Source organism: Pseudophryne corroboree, chromosome 7, assembly GCF_028390025.1.
Source record: "Pseudophryne corroboree isolate aPseCor3 chromosome 7, aPseCor3.hap2, whole genome shotgun sequence".
NCBI lineage: Eukaryota > Metazoa > Chordata > Amphibia > Anura > Myobatrachidae > Pseudophryne > Pseudophryne corroboree.
Window position 1 is genome coordinate 230497487 of NC_086450.1, and position 9962 is coordinate 230507448.

Below are 9962 nucleotides of genomic sequence, written 5' to 3' on the forward strand. Positions count from 1 at the left end.
CTCTACTACCATACCACGCTGCCAGCGCCCAATCTCGTCTGATCTTGGAAGCTAAACAGCTTTGGGCCAGGTCAGTATCAGGAAGGGTGACCACCTGTGAATACCTGGTGTTGTAGAGTAGGATTTTCCTAGCTTATGCGATATCAACACCAACAGCAGTATCACCAATTTCTTCTATTCAATAAATCTCTTAATACTTTTTTTCTCATCTCGGTGTTTAAAATATAATGGTCATTGGCACTGTTTTCATGATATGTATTTTCCATTTTCTAGAATCTTGATATATGTATGCTAATTCTTGGTATCACTTTGAGAGGTTTGACATATGATCATTACCCTAATCAATCATAGCCAAAGAGCATAGCCCTATATACCATTGTGTCTTGACCACCCCGTGGTTCCATCAATACAGTAATCCTGTACTGGTCAAAGGGGAATGGGGGTATGACCTTCTCATGTCTACAACCCTTCCATACACTCTTTACCGATAAGAGACCAGAACATTTTATTTATAAAGATACGTTCTAACTGGCAACTTATTGGACAGATTTCAGGGAAGAACTCTGCATCATAAAAATGTGAATTAAAAGTTATGTTTTAAATATTCCATTTCAATTATTATATCTAATCTACTTCTTACATAAGAGTGCGCCCACACAAGAGCTTTCTTTTTTCTTCCCATTTTTCAAAATAAACCCAAGTACCACATAAAAGGGGTTTTATGCTTGGGGAGAAAAAGCAGCCAGTGTTTTGTTCCCCCATCAGATGAGTGAATGAAGTGTGTAAAGAAGCGTGGGTTCCCCCGATAAGAAACTGGTAATTTCTAAAAAGTTACTGATGGCGTACCCTTTCCCGCCAGAGGATAGGTCACGTTGGGAGATATCCCCTAGGGTGGATAAGGCGCTCACACATTTGTCAAAAAAGGTGGCACTGCCATCTTAGGATACGGCCACTTTGAAGGAGCCTGCTGATAAAAAGCAGGAGGCTATCCTGCAGTCTGTATATACACACTCAGGTACTATACTGAGACCTGCAATTGCCTCAGCATGAATAGTGCTTCTGCAGCGTGGTCTGATACCCTGTCAATATTAATACCCTAGACAGAGATAATATTTTGCTAACATAGAGCATATTAAAGACGTCGTCTTATATATGAGGGATGCACAGAGGGATATTTGCCGGCTGGCATCCAGAATTAAGGCAATGTCCATTATGCCAGGAGGGTATTAGAGACCCGGCAGTGGACAGGTGATGCTGACTTTAAAAGGCACATGGAGATTCTGCCTTATAAGGGTGAGGAATTGTTTGGGGATGGTCTCTGGGACCTCGTATCCACAGCAACAGCTGGGAAGAATTTTTTTTACCTCAGGTTTCCTCACAGCCTAAGAAAGCACCGTATTTTCAGGTACAGTCCTTTTGGCTTCAGAAAAGCAAGCGGGTCAAAGGCGCTTCCTTTCTGCACAGAGACAAGGGAAGAAGGAAAAAGCTGCACCAGACAGCCAGTTCCCAGGATCAAAAATCTTCCCCCGATTCCTCTGAGTCCACCGCATGATGCTGGGGCTCCACAGGTGGAGACAGGTGCGGTGGGGGGCGCGTCTCGGGAACTTCAGGGACCAGTGGGCTTGCCCACAGGTGGATCCCTAGGTTCTGCAAGTAGTATCACAGGGATACAAGCTGGAGTTCGAGGCGACTCCCCCTCGCCGTTACCTCACATCAGCCTTGCCTGCTGCCCTCGGAGAAAGGGAGGTAGTACTGGCGGCAATTCACAAGCTGTACTTCCAGCAGGTGAAATCAAGGTACCCCTCCTTCAACAAGGCCGGGGTTACTATTCCAAAATGTTTGTGGTACCGAAACCAGACGGTTTGGTGAGACCCATTGTAAAATTGAAATCCTTGAACACTTATATACGAAGGTTCAAGTTCAAAATGGAATCGGTCAGGGCGATTATTGCAAGCCTGGAGAATTTCATGGTATCACTGGACATCAAGGATGCTTACCTGCATGTCCCTATTTACCCTCCTCACCAGAAGTACCTCAAAATTGTGGTACAGGTTTGTCATTACCAATTCCAGATGTTGCCGTTGGTCTGTCCCCGGCACCGAGGGTATTTACCAAGGTAATGGCCGAAATAATGGACGATCTCCTTATAAAGGCGAGGTCCAGGGAGCAGTTGTTCGTCGGAGTAGCACTATCTCGGGAAGTGCTACAACAGCACGGCTGGATTCTGAATATTCCAAAGTCGCAGCTGGTTCATACGACGCGTCTACTGTTACTGGGGATGGTTCTGGACACCGAACAAAAAAAAAAAAAAAAGGGTTTCTCCCGGAGGAGAAGTCCAAGGAGTTGTCGTCTCTAGACAGAGACCTCCGAATACAAATACAGGTGTCGGTGTGTAACCCTTCCTAACTATTACGGTATAGGTTACCTAATAACTGATTGTGCCTCCACCCAGACTAAATGTGAAAAAAGGGCTTGCCTGGGTAAGCCTCCCTTAATCCCTTACTGTAAGTGCACTCTCTTAATTAAATCACACACCACAAATGTTTTACCTGTTCTCTCTTTCAGGATTCTTGGATCCAACTCCAATTCACAGACACCGGTGGTAAGTATAATTAGTCTAATTTATTGTAAAAACATTACTATCATACTATAATAACATTCTTGCATGTCATTTAAAGAAATATTGTTCATATACTATATCCCTTACAACACCTATACATGAATTTTTCGCATGCAATACAAAAAATTACCTTCTTTGAGTGACACCCTTAGGTGTTAGAGTGACCCGGGTACTCTTAGTGTGATAGTGCACTTTAGGGACCAAAAACTAGTAAATAACAGTATTTATACATAACATCTTACACCATACTTTAGCTTTAACAATCAGATTTCTTTCTCCCTTTGGTAAACAATATGTAGTTCTGCCTCGGCTTTGTGCAATTCCTGCCTTGTATAATGCTACATATATCTCCTTTCCCTGATATAGGAAAGTATCTTTCTTTCTCTGGTATAAATTGCAAGTCTTTCTCTTAATAAAAGGTAACTCGCAGCTGTACTGTTCTGTAACAAATTGTCTAAAGGGGTGATGTATCCAAAGTTGTATAACAATGTTTCGCTAAGGAAACTGTAGTCTATTATGATCCAAACGAATAAATCTCCTCTAGATCTACTTCTAAATGCCTGTTTTTTGCTGTCTTTTCCAGTCTTACTTATCCCGTTGTCGTTTCTGTAGAAACACCAAACTTATTGGGGGGTAGTGTCCAGATGAGATATTTAAATATGTAGCTATACACTGGATCCTAATGGATGAATGTTACTATTCCTCAGAGTGAAACACAGCTCTCCCGTGGGGGATATAACGTAATATGGTCTCTATTTGGGGTTCACTCTGGTGTTTGCTTAAGAAAGAAATTCCTCCACTAATGCGCTCTCAAAGTAGGTCCTCTCGGTCTGATGTACTGCTCGCTGTAGCACTGTATCTCCTATGGCTAAAGCACTAAATGTCTTAGCAGTTAATGCTCAGTAAATGTATCTGCCTTGACTGTAGTTACTGAAATGTTTCAATTATCTGGCACAATGTAAGCTTTAAACCTGCCAGACTCTGTATGTTTAAATTAGAGATTTACAGAGTCTATTATGCACCTTCACTTTCTCTTAAGGTATGATCCTAGCTTGGTACTGTCAAATGATTACAGCTCCCTCCTTTATGGCTTCAACACGAAATATGCCATATATTAACAGTTACCTCACAGCACAAGTAGAATAGGCTTGCTTCCCAAACTTCTCTTTTCCTGTAGTATATAAATATATGTATACACTGTTCCCATTGTCTATTCTCTTGTGCAATGACCATCCAGTTTCCAAATATATATATATAAGGGGTGAAGAGGTATTACCTCATTACCAGCCTATAGATATGCTGTAAATTCCGATTATAAACTGAAATAACAGGTGCTATTGAGTTAAATGTCTATTTGGGTGCTTTATCCCACAAATTAGAGGCTGCTTTATTTTGTAAAGAGTCAGTGGGTAGTAGCTGTATGCTGCATTACATAGCCTCACTCGCAGCGTGATGTGACTGACCTCACTTTAAAGAGTTAATGGGCTGAGACTATATGTTGCAGTGCTTTTGTTTCACTTACAGCTTGAGGCGTCTGCGCTGCTTCACTCCTCCTCCTCAGGATTGACAGTCACGACTGGGCTGGCCCCATCACTGACTCTTAGCTGTGGCTGCGGCAGTGGGAAACGTCAATCCACCCTTCCCCTTTTGGTTGCTTGGACGCGTTGCTCGGGGATCCCTTCTCCACGGACCGCCCAATCCGCCTCCGCTCTGCTGCCCGCTGCCTCCGATTATCCAGCCGCCATTCAGGACGCCACGGCCGCCCCGGCAGCAGCGGCACCTCAGCGACACGGCACCTCCCCTGTCTCCACCTACGCCCGGGCACAGAGAGCAGGTACACCGACTCAGCGGTCACTTCTGCCTCCGCTGCCCGCTCTCAGCGCCTTTGTGCTTCGCCAAGTAGGCTCCGTCTGGCACCGCTCCCCCTAGTCTCAACCGCCGCTGTATGTTTACAGCAAGTTTACGGCTCTTAGTGGCGGTGAGCATCAGGGTGCGGGCGCTTGACAGAGGGATCTGCAGGTCTGACAACCGCCGGTAAGGAGCTGTATTTATACTGCTCCAGACTCACGGCTCGTGCCCCCTCTTCCCGCCTAAGCCACGAGCTATCCCCCCTGGTCAGCGGCAATGAAGCGCTCGTGGGGCGCTCGTGACATTCCAGAGCTTTCTGTCAAGGCTGTCAGTGCCTGACAGAATGCTCATTGACAGCTGTTTCTGAACCTACCCAGCCTCCGCTTTCCCTATGTTACGCTACTGTAATTTAAATGTTGAATACCTATACTCCCATCACTTTGTCATATATATTTAATAAATAATTACAAATATTTATCACTTCTAAATTCATCTATACACACATTTATAAGTATATATCAAATGCCACCACATTTCTTCAATTAATATATATAAATTTACTCATTAATACGCACATAATTATATATATATATATACATTAGGCATATAATTTTCCACTTTAGAGTTATAGTAATCATATTACACTCTCCCCCTGGTGATCTATTTTAAATAATTAGAAACCATGCTAAAGCAGATAGATCACCATCTCTAAATTAATTAACCCTGGGCTTGCATTGGTAAGTATCCATAGTAAGGCCATACATCTATCATATTGGGATGTATTATCCTGGGTACAATGTGTTAGGGTCTCCTGCCCTGTGCTGCCACGTCGTCATGGCAACCAGGAGACAAGTGCTAGTGGAGTAACCTGAGCGCAGCTGATACTCCGGTTCGGGTCTTTTGCTGTGCAGTGGTTATAGGCTCTGTGCACGGCAGGGGATCCGGTGCTGGTTTTTGTGCTCACAGTCTGTGAGGTCTGAGTGGGGCGTGGACAGCACCTGCTTTATAAGGCCTCTTTTCAGGGTAAGCAGATGCTGCTGAATCTTTGTTGGTTAGTCAGTTCATGAAAGTTAGCCAGTACTGTGTAGCTTTGTATTTGTTTGTTGCTTACTGCAAATAGGCCTAGGGATTTGGTATTACACTCTGCCAATCCAGACCTAGCAGTAAGACTGGAGTCAGTCGTTTAGCTTGCTGGGGTTCTGTTACTACTCTGTGAACTTAGCAAGTTTGCGGCTGTATTCTAAGACTTGCCTGTCTAATCCTGTCTCACTGTGCTAGGTGTCAGGGGTCAGTTTAGTGGCAGTAAGCTAAAACCTGTGCACTGCAAGTGAGAAATAGGATTGTGGAGACTCTCCTTGTGTCTATCATTCCATCTCTGACCAAGGAGTTTACTGCCACACCCGTTGGTAACCCTTTAGGGTTTTGCTGTTGCCCTTAGCAACAGCATTTCGGGTTCTCTACGTATTAAAACACAACATCTTGATTTTTCCATCTGTGCAGTTCTAATACAAGGGAGATACCCAGTTCCTTAGCCTCTGGGCTTCTCTGTTCACTTTGTGTGTATTTTGTTACCCTATTACCTTCTGTGTACGTTATGTCATATTCCCCAGTTTGTCTGTTAGTCCATTTGTTTTGCATAACAGTTCAAACACCAGTACATTCCTGCAGACACTGGAGTGCATAACAGTTCTGACACCAGTACTTTCCTGCAGGCACTGGTGTGCATAACATATTCAGCAGCCTAATACTCCTGTTGAAATTTTGTGGGAATATGGAGCATACCCCTCAAAATACGTTGCAACAGGTGGTCGATCAGGTGCAGGTCCTGACTCGACAATTTAATGATTTGTCCATTAAAATGCACACCTCCCAGGCTGCTGGCGGAGCTCCCGCAGCAGCAGCACCTGCAGGGGTTAAGGAGCCGAAAGTAAATCTCCCGGATCGTTTTTCTGGAGATCGCTCGCAGTTCTTTTGTTTCAAGGAGAGCTGCAAGCTATACTTCCGGCTTAGGCCTCAGTCTTCTGGGTCGGAGATTCAGCGGGTGGGCATAGTGATTTCCTTGCTACAAGGAGACCCACAGGTCTGGGCATATGGGTTGCAGCCTGACTGTCCTTCGCTTAAAAGTGTTGATGCTTTTTTTATGGCACTGGGCATGTTGTATGATGACCCTGACAAGACGGCCTCAGCCGAGGCTCAGATTTCGATCCTTAAGCAAAGGCGAAGGCCAGTTGAGGTTTACTGTACGGAGTTTCGGAGGTTGGCCCATGATACCCAGTGGAATGACCCAGCCCTGAGACACCAGTACCGAAGAGGTCTTTCTAACCAGATAAAGGACCAACTGGTACAATATCCCTTGCCTGATAGCTTGGATCAGCTCATGCAGTTATCCATCCAGGTGGATAGACGGCTGAGAGAGCGTAGGCTTGAAAGGGAGACTGAGATTTCCTTCCTTCCCAAGGGAACCTCAGACTCTGAGGAATTTTCTGAGGAGCCTATGCAGATTGGGGCTACCCGCCTCTCCTCGCGTGAGAAGACGCGGAGGAGACAGCAGGGGTTGTGTTTGTACTGTGGGAATAAAGGTCATGTGGTAGTATCATGCCCAGAAAAGCCGGAAAACTTCAGGGCCTGAGGGTGTTGGGAAGTATCCTGTCAGGCCAGAAGTCAGAATTTCCCAAGAAGACTTTTATCATTCCGGTGACCTTGAAGATCCTCGGTCAAACTGTCAAGACTGAGGCCTTTGTGGACAGTGGGGCCGACGGGGTTTTTATGGACCGCCAATTCGCCCTGAAACACTCTGTTCCCTTAGTACCCTTGGCAACGGAAATTGAGATTTGTGGGTTAAACGGGGAACCATTATCCCAAGGTAAAATTACCTCTTGCACTAGCCAGATTTCTTTGTTTATTGGAGCCACACACTCTGAAAAATTGTCCTTTTATGTGACTGTCTGTACTTTTGCCCCATTGGTGTTGGGGTTACCCTGGTTAAGGGCCCACAATCCTCAATTTGACTGGGTCTCTGGGGAGATTCTTAGTTGGGGTACTGATTGTTTCAGGAGTTGCTTGAGCCTTCCAGTCAGGCTCTCGCAGCTAAGTTTGCCAGGATTGCCAGGGTGTTATGCAGATTTTGCGGACGTGTTCTCCAAAAAAGTTGCAGAGGTACTACCTCCCCATCGCCCCTATGACTGTGCCATTGATTTGTTGCCAAATGCTAAGCTTCCCAAGAGCAGGTTGTACTCCCTGTCACGTCCTGAGACTTAGGCTATGGCAGAGTACATTCAGGAGAACTTGGCTAAGGGATTTATCAGACCTTCACAGTCTCCAGTTGGGTCGGGGTTCTTCTTCGTGGGTAAAAAGGACGGTTCGTTGCGACCCTGCATCGACTTCAGGGAATTGAACCGTATCATGATTAAAAACTCATACCCACTGCCTCTCATTTCGGTCTTGTTTGACCAGCTTCGTACTGCCACCATTTTTTCTAAGATTGACCTACGCGGTGCGTACAATCTAATCCGAATAAGAGAGGGGGATGAATGGAAGACTGCCTTTAATACCCACTCAGGGCATTATGAATATTTGGTGATGCCTTTTGGGCTCTGTAATGCCCCGGCAGTCTTCCAGGATTTCATGAATGATGTGCTCAGGGAATATTTGGATAGATTCTTAGTCGTATACTTAGATGACATCCTAATCTTCTCCCATTCCCTGGAGGAACATCGGAAGCATGTACGCTTAGTCCTCCAGAAACTCAGAGACCACCGGCTTGGGGCGAAGCTGGAGAAGTGCGAATTTGAAGTTCAGCAAATCGCATTTCTAGGATATATTATCTCCCCAGAAGGTTTCCAAATGGAGGGTTCCAAGGTACAGGCAGTCCTGGATTGGGTGCAGCCCACTAGTTTGAAGGCGCTTCAGCGTTTCCTGGGCTTTGCAAATTTTTATAGACGATTTATCGCTGGATTTTCGTCTATAGTGGCGCCCTTGGTGGCACTCACTAAGAAAGGGGCGGATGTTGCTCACTGGTCTTGTGAGGCTAAAGCGGCTTTTGCCCGTCTCAAAAGGGCATTTGTTTCGGCCAAGGTGCTGCGACACCCAGATCCAGAGCGTCCTTTTGTGGTGGAGGTGGATGCCTCTGAGATGGGTATTGGGGCAGTGCTTTCTCAGATGGGAGTGTCTGATAATCGCCTTCATCCCTGTGCTTACTTTTCCCGTAAATTTTCGCCTGCCGAGATGAATTATGACGTGGGTAACCGGGAATTGTTGGCTATTAAGGATGCACTCGAGGAGTGGAGACACTGGCTTGAGGGGGCTAAGTTTGTGGTCTCAATTCTTACTGACCATAAGAATCTGGCATATTTAGAGTCAGCGAAGCGTCTCAATGCCAGGCAGGCACGATGGGCTTTGTTTTTTGCTCGCTTTAATTTTTTGATAACACATCGCCCTGGGTCAAAAAACATCAAGGCTGATGCGCTCTCGAGTTTTGCTCCAATCCAGGAGACCACCGAGGAGCCGTTGCCCATTGTTTCCCCATCATGTATTAAAGTGGGCATTACCCAGGACCTCTTATCATTAGTCCTTAGAGCACAGGAGCAGGCTCCTCCAGACCTTCCGGTAGGTCTTTTGTTTGTGCCTCCTAGGTTAAGACAGCGAGTGTTCCTGGAATTCCATGCCAAGAAGTCGGCAGGTCACCCGGGTATTGCCAGAACTCGGGAGTTGCTATCTAGGGCGGTGTGGTGGCCCTCGGTGGCTAAGGATGTGGATCAGTGGGTTCGGGCATGTGACATCTGTGCCCGAAATAAGACTCCTAGAGGGGTTCCTGTTGGCCCATTACATCCACTCTCTATCCCATCTAAGCCATGGACCCACATTTCAATGGATTTTGTGGTGGACTTGCCCAAATCCTCGGGGATGACAGCCATCTGGGTTGTCGTTGACAGGTTTTCGAAGATGGCGCACTTCGTTCCACTGGTTGGGCTGCCATCAGCCAGACGCCTGTCTGAATTATTTATGCTGCATGTTGTGCGTCTCCACGGGTTGCCACTTGATGTGGTCTCTGACCGCGGATCCCAGTTTGTGGCCAAATTCTGGAGGGCATTTTGTTCCGATCTCCAGATTTCTGTCAGCTTGTCGTCAGGCTACCATCCGCAGTCTAATGGGCAGACTGAAAGGGTGAACCAGTCCTTGGAGCAGTTCCTCAGGTGTTATGTCTCCAAGTGTCAGACTGACTGGGTTGCTCATCTGTCCATGGCGGAGTTTGCCTATAACAACGCGGCTCACTCTGCTACAGGGATCTCTCCCTTCCTTTGTGTGTATGGGCATCATCCTAAGGCCAATTCTTTTGACCCCCTGGACTCCACGCCTGGTGGTTCCTCTGTGGTTTCGGTCCTTAGAGGTATTTGGCGGAAAGTGAAGAAAGCCCTTGTGTCTGTGTCATTAGTGACCAAAAGGGTTTTTGATAAGCGGAAAAGACCCTGCAGCTTCAAATTAGGAGACTTCGTCT

At 46.1% G+C, this 9962-nt stretch overlaps 1 pseudogene; it reads left to right on the top strand.

Annotated features, from left to right (window-relative positions):
- Positions 1-119, top strand: LOC134946205 (5S ribosomal RNA; annotated as a pseudogene).
- Positions 120-9962: the final 9843 nt, after the last annotated feature.